This window comes from Polypterus senegalus, chromosome 13 (genome assembly GCF_016835505.1).
Source record: "Polypterus senegalus isolate Bchr_013 chromosome 13, ASM1683550v1, whole genome shotgun sequence".
NCBI lineage: Eukaryota > Metazoa > Chordata > Cladistia > Polypteriformes > Polypteridae > Polypterus > Polypterus senegalus.
The window spans coordinates 107,040,833-107,053,063 of NC_053166.1; positions in this window are offsets into that span (position 1 = coordinate 107,040,833).

A 12,231-nucleotide genomic window follows, 5' to 3' on the forward strand; every position below is an offset into this window, starting at 1 on the left:
AATATGATGGATGAATTTTGCTTAAACTCTTTAATCTATCTTTTCCCAAATAATAAAGTTCTTCGATATTGCCTCATGTCCTCCTTTCCCAGGCTGTAAACCAAATTGTTGCCCCAGATGTCCATCTATAAAGTAATCAATAGCCTGAGGTGTCGGATCACTCTTCCTTTCCCAGGCTGTAATACCAAATTAGCACTAAGGTGTGAACAACTGTTATAAAAATGAGGTGTAAGGGAAGAGGATCTGCCTTTTTTATTATTATGCCTCCTAATTCTGAATTCATCTTATTTGGATTGAGCAAAATATAATACAGAATAAGATGTAGATTTTATACACCATAACAACATTATATTTTCTTTTTGGCTACCTCTCCTTTTTTTCTTTCAATTATTATATAATATTGGAATTTCCTTCAATAAATATATGTACTACTTGGCAACTGCAAATTAACTAGTTATTTTACAGGGAATTGTTTCAACTTCATATTCTTGATTTATTGTATTGGGAATGTAATGTACTATCATATGCTATCTCAGTCTGCATAGAAACTGTTTAATATCATTCCCTAGGTTTATTGCATTGGGACTGTACTTTCAAGATACCTTGATTTTAACCATTTCTAAACTGCTGCTGGGAGGGTTCATTCTGTTCTGGATGTGCTCAGTCTCTATTGGTATGTCAGAGGACCAGAATTTCGTGATGTGTGGTCTGCCTCACTTGGGGAGGCAAAAATGGGGGGAGGGGGCAGGCCAAAGGGGGAGGGGGAGGTTAAAGAGAACAAGAACTTTGCTATTTCTTATTTATCTTTCCTACCCCAACAACTATTAATGCCAACACTTGGGAATCCATTCCCAGATGGGTTTATCCATTCCTGGGAATTTGGGAATCCTGCATGTCATTCCCGGGAATCCTGGGCTCCCGGGGATACCACAGTGCATGGGCATCTCACATGTGAACGGTTTTAGAATGACCGGCACTTATCTATACTGATAAAAGGCAAAGCCCTCACTGACTCACTCACTCACTAACTTGCTCACTCACTGACTCACTCATCACTAATTCTCCAACTTCCCGTGTAGGTAGAAGGCTGAAATTTGGCAGGATCATTCCTTACAGCTTACTTACAAAAGTTGGGTAGGTTTCATTTCGAAATTCTACGCATAATGGTCATAACTGGAACATATTTTCGTCCATATATACTGTAATAGAATGCAGCTCAAAAGCCGTGGGAGGCAGAGTTTCGTATTAAAATATTTAAGCAATCACATTTTAGCTGTCATTTGTTGCCAGGCAGAGAGAATAGACTGCAGCTCGATAACCGTGGGAGGCGGAGTTTCGTATTAAAGCATTTAACCAATCACATTTCAGCCATCATTTGTTGCCAGGCAGAGAGGCTTTCACAATCTGTTATGGACACACTTTAACACAGAATAAATGTCGATTAACTGGTTGCTTCAACCAATCAGATTTTGAGTTGGTGTCAGTAGGGCCCTTTACGGCAACGTCACCGTATTCAGACCCATTGATTGGATAGAAGCTGATATGAGGAACTCTACGAGGCCATTGAACGTACCGCAAATGCTCCGAGTGAAAGATCGTCGCGTGCACTATGGCCAACTCCATGGCAGGATTCTGGACAATATTATTTGCCAGACACAGACCAGATTTCAAGACCATGAAAACCTGATGTTTGTCACGCTCCTCGAGCCCCAGAAGTTTCGGGAATACAAGAAAAATTTCACGCATGCGGCCTTCTCCACTTTAACACAACAGCCACGGAGCGCTTTTTGATCTGTCTCGGCTAAAAATAGAACTGACTGTAATGTATGCCATGGATGATATTTTAGGAAAATCTCCCACTGATCTCCTTGACTTCCTTCATCAGAAAAATCTGAATGAGAGCATGGGGCAGCTGTTCACATTGCTATATTTGGCGGTGAGCATTCCTGTGCACACTGCTTCTGTCGAGCGGACATTTTCAGCCATAAAGTGAAATGAAACTTATGCCAGAAATACCATGGGGCGGGTTCGCCTTTCAGCATTAGCTTCGATGGCAATAGAAAGTGAGGTTTTGATGGAACTGAAGCGTGCAGATAATCCGTACGACAGAGTAATTGAACTGTTTTTGAGGAAAGAGAGGACGATGGATTTTGTTTACAAATAATCCAAATTTTTGGTGAGTAAAATGTTGCGATTTTCCTAAATAATATTGCAAGTTTATGAGTTATTATTGATGTTTTTTATGTGATTTGCAGCTGTGGATGCAGTAGAAAGGAACTTGTCCATCCCTGGTTTGTCTATAAAATAAAGGCATTTATTGTGGCTACAGGAGTGTATATATATATATATATATATATATATATATATATATATATATATATATATATATATATATATATATATATATATATATATATATATATATATATAAACACCCCAATCTACATACTGTCAAATAAATGAATCACACACCGTGGTGCAACACGAGAGGCTTCGCCTCTAGCACTGACATTCGAGGTTCGATTCCCGAAAGGGGGTTCAATTGCGTGTGTATGCATGATGAGCCCAGAATTAGGGCGAAACACGTGCCGCGTACTGTTTCCATTATTTGACAGTAAAACTATTTCAGTATACTCATTATATATATATCAGCGCTTCCCGATTCATTTTACCCTCGCACCCCCTTGGTTGGAGAAGAACTATGAAAAAATATGAGGTTAACGCAGAAAAACAAATCACCAATTGAAGCTTTATGAATAATGAATACTTTATTTGCCATCAATAATTGTTTTGGTAAAGCCATACTCAGTGTAATCCTCCTTCCATCTTCTAATTTTTTCGTGACTAGCCATGATTAAATGAACGGTAAAAAAGTAAGAGCGAAGCGAGGGTGACTTATCCAGGCAGGCGACAGCTCAATAGCTCGAATTTGGATATAAGTAGGTTCTATTTAGTCAACAGAAATATCTTTGGTAGGAATGTAAGTTGAATTTAGTCTTTAAATTTCTATGGTGAAGAAAAATTTATGCAATGATGCAATGTATATATATGTATATATTGTGGAGGACTGCTGGCTTCGTGTTCCGGTCCTCACCCCCAGGCCGCCAAGAGGAGCTCTCCCGACAGCATGATCGTGCCCCGAAGTCCAGCAGGGCCTCATGGACTATGTAGTGTTTATACACAGCCCTGCTGGATACCTTGGGGGCTACAGGGAGTCGCTGTAAGGGGGCTTGTGGGCTCTTATGTGCCCTATGACCCGGGAGTGCGTCACGGTCACGTGACAGGAAGAAACGACATGCTCCCGGGTTGAAGAAAAGAACTGTTTACCCTAACCCGGAAGGAATAAGGGACTGTGGACTGATTGGGTAGGAACACCTCTGGGTCAGGGGCTATAAAAGGACTATGGCCCAGTCCAGACACTGAGCTGAGCTGGGAGGTAGAGGGGCGAAGTGTCTGGGTGAGGAGGAGAGATTATTGTGGTATTTATTGAGTGAGTGAGTAGTGTGGAGGGTGCTTTATGCACATTGTTGCTAATTAATAAAGAGTCTGGGACTTTTACCTGGTGTCTAGCGTGGTACCTGAGGGTTCAAGGGAGCACTAGCACCCCCTACTGCCACAATATATATATATATGTATATGTATATATATGTATATGTATATGTATATATATGTATATGTGTGTATATATATATGTATATATATGTATATGTGTGTATGTATGTATGTATATGTGTGTGTGTATATATATATGTTCATATGTCTATATCTATGTATATATATGTAGATGTGTATATGTACATATATATAAATATGTTTATATGTATATATGTAAATGTATATACGAGGTGTGGCAGAAAAGTAATGTGACTGGCAACACTGCAAGCGATCTGGCAACGCTGCGCTGTTGTCCTTGATAGAGCACGTGTATCAGTACCCTCCCATAGCTCAGTGCGAGTTTCAACTCCTTCCGTTAACTACGTAATTTTTGTGACAGCTATTAGCAAAGTTGTGTTTTTGGTTGTGCGTCACGCAAAATGGAACAGCGGAATTTGGAGCAACATTGTGCCATTAAATGGCAAGTGTGACGTTTGAAAAGGTAAAACAGGCCTATGGGGAACATTCTTTATCCCGAGCTCAAGTTTTTTGCTGGCACAAATCATTTTTGGAAGGCAGAAAACACGTTGAAGATGAACACCGTTCAGGGAGGACTTCAACTTTGAAAACCAATGAAAACATTGAACGTGTGAACACTCTTGTGAGATCAGACCGTCGTTTAACATTAAGAATGTTGAGTGAACAATTAAATTTGAACAGATTTACCATTCATCAAATTTTGACTGAACATTTGCACATGCGAAAGGTCTGTGCCAAAATGGTGCCGAAAAACTGCCCTCTCCATAACAGAATTTTTGACCTCAAAAGGCATTCCTGTGGTTCCCCAGCCCCCTTATTCACCTGACCTCAGTCCATGTGACTTTTTCCTTTTTCCTAAACTGAAAAATGTCCTCAAAGGAAGTCATTTCGGGACTTTAGAAAACATCCAAAAGAGTGTAACGGACATGCTGAAGACCATACGGTTGAAGACTTCCAGCGCTGCTACCAACAGTGGGAACAACGTCTCCATCGGTGTGTAGCTGCCCAAGGGAACTACTTTGAAGGGGATAACATTGATGTTTGAAAAAAATAAAAACTTTGGTAAATAAAAAATCAGTCTCATTACTTTTCTGCCACATCTCGTATGTTTATCTGTGTGTGTGTGTGTGTGTGTGTGTGTGTGTGTGTGTATATATATATATATACAGTATGTATATGACAGCAGCACTCATAACAGTGACAAAACAATTACATTGACAATCATGTTACGTTATTTTTAAAATGTTTCCTTTTCTTTTTCATAACTTCTTTAACACACTACTTCTCCTGCGCTGGTATTTTGCTAGTTTTTAATAAAACTACTGCAATATGTTGACACCAATAAAAGACTAACCTTATCTACAAGCAGTTCATGTTGTCATATAAGTACATGTATCTAGTTCAGGGGTGCCCACACTTTTTTGGTTTCTGAGCTACTTTTAAAATGACTAGGTCTACCCACATTAAAAATTATATATATATATATATATATATATATATATATATATATATATATATATATATATATATATATATATATACTAATAAAAGGCAAAGCCCTCACTGACTGACTTACTCACTCACTCACTTACTCACTCACTGACTCATCACTAATTCTCCAACTTCCCGTGTAGATAGAAGGCTGAAATTTGGCAGCCTTATTCCTTACAGCTTACTTACAAAAGTTAAACAGGTTTCATTTCGAAATTCTACACGCAACGGTCATAACGGTCGACAACATCCGCCATGTTGAACTTTCTTATTTATGGCCCCATCTTCATGAAATTTGGTAGGCGGCTTCCCTGCGCTAACCGAAACCAATGTACATACTTATTTCGGTGGAATGATGCCACTGTCGGCCGCCATATTGAACTTTCCGATGTCACTAATTCTCCAACTTCCCGTGTAGGTAGAAGGCTGAAATTTGTCAGGCTCATTCCTTACAGCTTACTTACAAAAGTTAAGCAGGTTTCATTTCGAAATTCTACGTGTAAAGGTCATAACAGTCAACAATGTCCGCCATGTTGAACTTTCTTATTTATGGCCCCATCTTCACGAAATTTGGTAGGCGGCTTCCCTGCGCTAACCGAAACCAATGTACGTACTTATTTCGGTGGTATGACGTCAGTGTCGGTCGCCATATTGAACTTTTCAACAGTCTTTGTTACTTATGGGCCCATCTTCAAGAAATTTGGTACGCGGGTTGCCAACGCTAACTGAATCCTACTTATGTACATATATATGTCCATAGCCTGCAGCTTGGTCACCGTGTGAGGCAGCGTTGGGTCCCCCATCCCAACGCCTCCCACGTTGTTGGCTGCCTGCCTATATAAGGCCGTCCGTTGCTCCGGTCTCTACATTCCTTTCCTTGTTTCACCACGGGATTCACGTCTCCCTGCTGATAACTACAGCCTTTTTATTTAATCAACGGCTTCTCCACTGTTTTATTGTTCGTTTATTACGGTTATAGTTATTGTGTAGGTGTTTTAGACTTTCTTTACATTGTTCAGTTACCCATTTCCTTTATTGTTCCAACCATACCCCTATTAACATGTCTATCGAGGTGATCACCATCGATCAAAGAACTGTCACTTACCAAGTGGTTTCCATGCCCGGAGATGGCACCTGCATTTTCCATTCTCTTTTTTATATATATTGCAAGGCCATATCAGGCTCACTCTTGATATCCAGAGGAACATTGTGTCTTTTGTATTAAATGACTGGGACAGGTTCAAGGTGTGGACTGATGACAGTACAGGAGATAATTATACTACACAGGAGCACTAGAAGAGTGAAATGCTTAAGCCATTCACCTATCCATCTGCATGTGAGTTGATGGCTGCCGGTGAATTGTTCGGTTGTCACTTTCAAGTGTACCGAAATGGCCAAATATTTTACACCTTTGGACAACCGCCAATGCCTCTTAAACATCTTAGATTCACAGGTGACGATTTCAGTAGTGGACACTTTGATGTTTATGAATGTTTAAACTCTCAAAAGCTGGATGTGAAGTTATCGATGAAACCGGTTGTATGCTTACAATGCTTGACAGATGTCAAATGTCACTTCAACACAAGTCCTGCAAATACTGTCGTAATTGAAACAAACCATGAAACTCAAACCGATTATGACAGCAACAGTCCAAGCTGTGATATTTGAAACAAGATTACTTTTCACATAGCCAACTGTACGTTGCATGCTCAAGAGTAAGCTCAGCGCACAGTTTGGTCATATTACAACCGGAGGGCCAAAATGCCAATGTGGTATACAAAGAGATCCTTAACAAATAATTATTGGTATATTTTCCCTCAGTTTAAATAGGTTTAATTTTCTTCTTAATAAAAATTTTAGGCAGTACTTCGCCACTGCGAAGCACAGGTATTTTGGTAGTATATATATATATTGCATAGTTTTACTGTCAAATAATGCAAAGAGCACACGACACGTGTTTCGCCCTTTACATTGCGCCACGGCGTGTGGTTCATTTATTTGACAGCATGTAGATCGGGGTAATTACATTCATGGCATTCGTACTCTGAATCACAATCTGATTGTATGGGTGGTTACCTACCAGGTAACGCTTGTGTTGGCAAGCATCTGCCACGGTGCCCTCTTCAGTTACGAGAAGCAGATCATAGACTGTTGCAAAGTTTTACTGTCAAATAATGCAAAGAGTATGCAACACATGTTTCTCCCTAATTCTGGGCTCATTAGGTGTACACTCTCAATGCACCCCCTCTCAGGAATCGAACCTCGGACGTCAGTGTCAGAGGCGAAGCCACGGCATGTGGTTTATTTATTTGACAGCATGTATGTAGATCGGGCTAATTACATTCATGGCATTCGTAGTCTGAATCACAATCTAATTGTATGGGTGCATGCGGGATGACCAGTGTGTTAGAAGGAAAGAGATCTCAGACTGGCCACCCTGTATGTCAATCAATTGGCAAATGCCATAGGGAGTATATATGATAGACTAACGTTTAAAAAATTTTTTTTTTAATGCAACGCAATCTACCTGATCAGATACTGATACACTTGTTCTAAACAATGCCTGCGCTTGCCATTGCTCTGAAACACCGCCATTTCAGCTTTTACTGATGCATCCAGTTTCTTGTCATCATTCTGTGATGGCAAGTTTCTTGGCACAGATAATGCGGATGCAACAGACTGACGCATTGCAATTTCAAGTTGTTGTTCAAAGCTGTTATCTGACAGACGTCAATGAAGTCTGTCCTGTCCCAGCATTCGTGAGCTGCAGAGTGCAGACTCTTCCCAGTCCACTGTACTCGGTCTTAGTCGGAGCCAGGAGACTGACGACTGCTGGTGGTTGACTGAATCAATCTGCAACACACTACACCGTGGGCCAAATACCGTGTCACTTAATTATTTTCAACTATAACTCTCTTATTTCTTGATTGATTTTTACACTTTTACATGCTATATATGCGAGCTTGGCTGTTCCCGGTTTCCAAGGGAATTACAGCAGTTTCATTCCTGGGAATGCGGGAATGAAAATGTCCGGTAATCGGGAGCCCGGGAATGGATTCCCTAGACAACACAACAATTGGCTTCATAACCGTAGCACCTGGCAATAATATGAAATCTAGGTCAAAGCTATCATATGTAAAAATGCACTACCCTAACTTAAGACTACAAAATGTCAACAAATCTTTAGAAGCAATGTTTTGATGACAAAACAGTGTACTTTGTGAGCTGGAATGTCAAAGGTCTTAATCATGAATTAAACACAAAGAAAGTATTCACTCACTTAACAGGTTTAAATGCCAAGTTAGCATTTTTACAGGAGACTCACATTATAAGTAAGGATCAGTTTCAGTTGCAAAGGCATTGAATTGACCACATTTTTCACTCAGCTATACAAAGACAACAAGGTGTGGGAATTTTAATACACAGCACTATCCCATTTGTAGTGTCAGATGTAATATGTGATCCTGAAGGGTGATATGTCATGGTAATGGGCAATTTACTTAATACTAAAGTGATTCTGATAAATATTTATGCACCTAACATGGATGACAGAGATGTTATCCAAAATGTATTTGCATCCTATCCTAATGTGAACACTCTTAAAATTAAAATGGCTGGAGACTTTAATTGTATTTCAAATCCAGACCTGGATAGATCTTCAGCTACAGCTGCAATAACATCTAATACTGCAAAAATAATTACACAGTTTGTAATGGATCAGAATGTATCAGACCCATTGAGGTTTTTTAATCCTAACCTTAGAGCATATTCCTTTTTCTCAAAAGTTCATCATTGTTACTCAAGAATTGATTGTTTCTTCACAATCATTTTTTGACCATTCTCAAGTACAAAATGTTGTTATCTCCAACCATGCCCCTTTGATCATGGTGTTTAACTTACTATGTCCTATACACTTGAATCATAGCTGGCACCTTAACCACTAGCCATTAGCTGTTGAGCAGTATATAGAATTCAAATCCAAACAAATTGATTATTTTCTGGAGACAAATGCATCCCCACAGGTCTCCGCAGTTTTACTCTGGGAAACTGTGAAGTCATTTTTAAGAAGACAGATTATTTAATTTAATAAGATTATTATTGGAAACAACCTGTTTTGCAATCAGAATTTAACCCCTTGACTACTAAAAAAATGGAACAGCTCATTTTTAACTTGTGACACCATTATTATGAACAGAGAGATAAGACCAATAAGATCTTAACTCAACAAATCCATAAGCAGGAAGTCCACAATGCAGTAACAGCAATAACCAACATCCATCCATCCATCCATTATCCAACCCGCTATATCCAAAGTACCGGGTCACAGGGGTCTGCTGTAGCCAATCCCAGCCAATACAGGGCGCAAGGCAGGAAACAAACCCCAGGCAGGGCGACAGCCTACCGCTGGACGCGCACACACAGACACACACACACACACCAAACACACACTAGGGACAATTTAGAACCGTCAATGCAGCTAACCTGCATGTCTTTGGACTGTGGGAGGAAACCGGAGTACCCGGAGGAAACCCACATAGACACAAGGAGTGCATGCAAACTCCACGCAGGGAAGACCTGGGAAGTGATCCCAGGATAACCAACATAAACAGAGATAAAATCATAGACCATAAAAATATAACCCACAAATTCAGAGAGTTCTATAAGTCCTTATATTCCACCCAGTCTAAAGAAGATAAAACACAATCTAATGGATTCATTGACTCATTACAGATACCATAGCCAAGATACTCTTAGTGCAATGGAACTGAAACTCTGACAGTCTTAAAATTACTAGACTGTATAAACTCATTTCAAAGTGGGAAAGCATAATGGGCCCTGATGGCTGCTTAGTGCAATTTTATATAAAAAAAAATTCAAATAAGTTAGCTCCAGTATTATTAGTAACTTTTACAGAAACTGAAGACAACCAAATTTTACCTCAAACATTTCACCAAACATTAATTTCCATCTTTCCTAAGAAAAGTAAATATTTACTAAAATGTGCATCATACAGACTATTCTCCCTCCTGAATAACGATACTCTGTAAAGTTCTAGCTAGAAGGATTGAGAAAGCACTTCTATAATATCACAAGACCAAAGCGGATTTATTAAAAGGCAGACACTTAGCTTCTAATCTTCAACATTTGTTTAATACATTATATTCAACCATTAAATCTAACACCCCAGAGATCTTATTATCTTTGGATTCAGAAAAAGCATTTGACATGGTTGAATGGGACTACCTATTCACCACATTGCACACATTGCACACATTTGTACCAGGAGCCTCAGTTTTTATTAACAATATTATTTAGGACTACTTTAAACTAGAACACAGTACTCAACAAGGATGTCACATATCACCATTGCTTTTTTGCAATTGCCTCTGAGCCACTGGCTGTTTGCTTTCGAAATGTATTAGAGATAAAGGGGAATTTCTGAGAAGGATTTGAACAGATAATATCATTATATGCAGATGATATGGTACTGTATATATTTGGCCCACATGTTCCTATGCCAACAGTCCTAAAAGCAATAGTAGAATTTCAAAAGATATCGTATTCACAATTAATTTGAATAAAAGTATGATTTTTTCAGTAAACTCTCTAGCACGTAATACTAGACTGAACAGCTTCCCATTTATCTTAGCAGGTCAGTTTTAATATCTCTGGGTAAATATCACAAGTAAATATGAAGCTCTTTTTCAACAAAATGTTGCTGTCTGCATGTAAAAAAAAAAAAAAATCAAGATATGAATAGATGGTCCACCCCATCTCACATTAGCAGGGGAATCAACACTGCTAAGATAAACATCCTTCCAAGCTTTTTTTTGCTATTTCAAACCATCCCCATATACTGTATGTTAACAAATACTTTTAAGAAATTAGATTTAATCATAACATCATTTATTTGGAATTCTAAACATCCACACATCCAAAGGGCGACTCTACAACAACCTAAAACAGAATGTGGCATGGCACTACCTAACATTCCATTTAATTAGTGGGCGGTAAATATACAGGTCACAAAGACCTGGGGCCTCATGTATAACGTGGTGCGTAGAACTCGCACTATAACATGGCGTAAGCACAAAAGCCGAAATGTGCTTACGCACAGAAAAATCCAGATGCAGGAATCTGTGCGTACTCCAACTTCCACGTTCTTCTGTTACATAAATCCCGATCAGCGTGAAAACTAACGCTCGTGCACGCCAGCATTATGTAACGCCCCAAATCCTCCCAGAATTACGCCTATGTGAATATGCAAATCAATATAAATCGCCCTTAAGCGCAGCCTTCTGTGAAAAGACAATGGGAAAAGCACGGGGAAAATATAAGAATTTCAGCGAATACCAAGTGGAGGCAAAGGAAAAACATACTATTTGTTCAAATAAACCGTGGTATAATCAACAAAATGAAGTTGATCGAGTGACATAGCGTGTTGGAGAAACTTGAAAGCTCACATTCACAAAATCGCACAGTGCCGGAAATAAAAAAGAACTTGTCAGATATCAAAGTCACCGTGAAAAGAAGAGTTGTAAGCCCACTGTCTGAGTGTCATATGAAAGTTTATTAGGGTACAGGGAAAAAAGGCACACGGTGGGGAAAAAGCACGAAATGTCAACTTCAATCTCGACATTTCCACTTTAATCTAGTAGTTTATTTTGTCATTTAGTAGAACATTATAAACTTCATTTTAAAATCATTTAATTAACCAGTTTCTCAAATCACATCGTAATTAAAGTAGCATGTTAAATGCTTTGTTTTGTATTTGATCTTCTACTCGTATGTGCTCTATGTGTGTGAATCACTACTTGCTTCTTAAACTGGCTCTCTTCCTCCAACTGGACACAGAGTCCATTACATTCGTGATATTACAGCTCTCTGAATAACTAAAATACTGAGATGTATACGTGATGTCATTTTCATGATGATAGGAGCTAAAGCACATTATTAAACATGTGTTTCACTTCGATGAAATAATTTATTGCAGCAGTACTCAGGGGCGGCTCTAGGCTTGTGGTGGCACTGGGCAGAGGAAGAATCGGTGGCTCCTTCGTCGGCCAATGTCAGTAAGGTAGCTTATCACGGTGGATGGCCACGTCC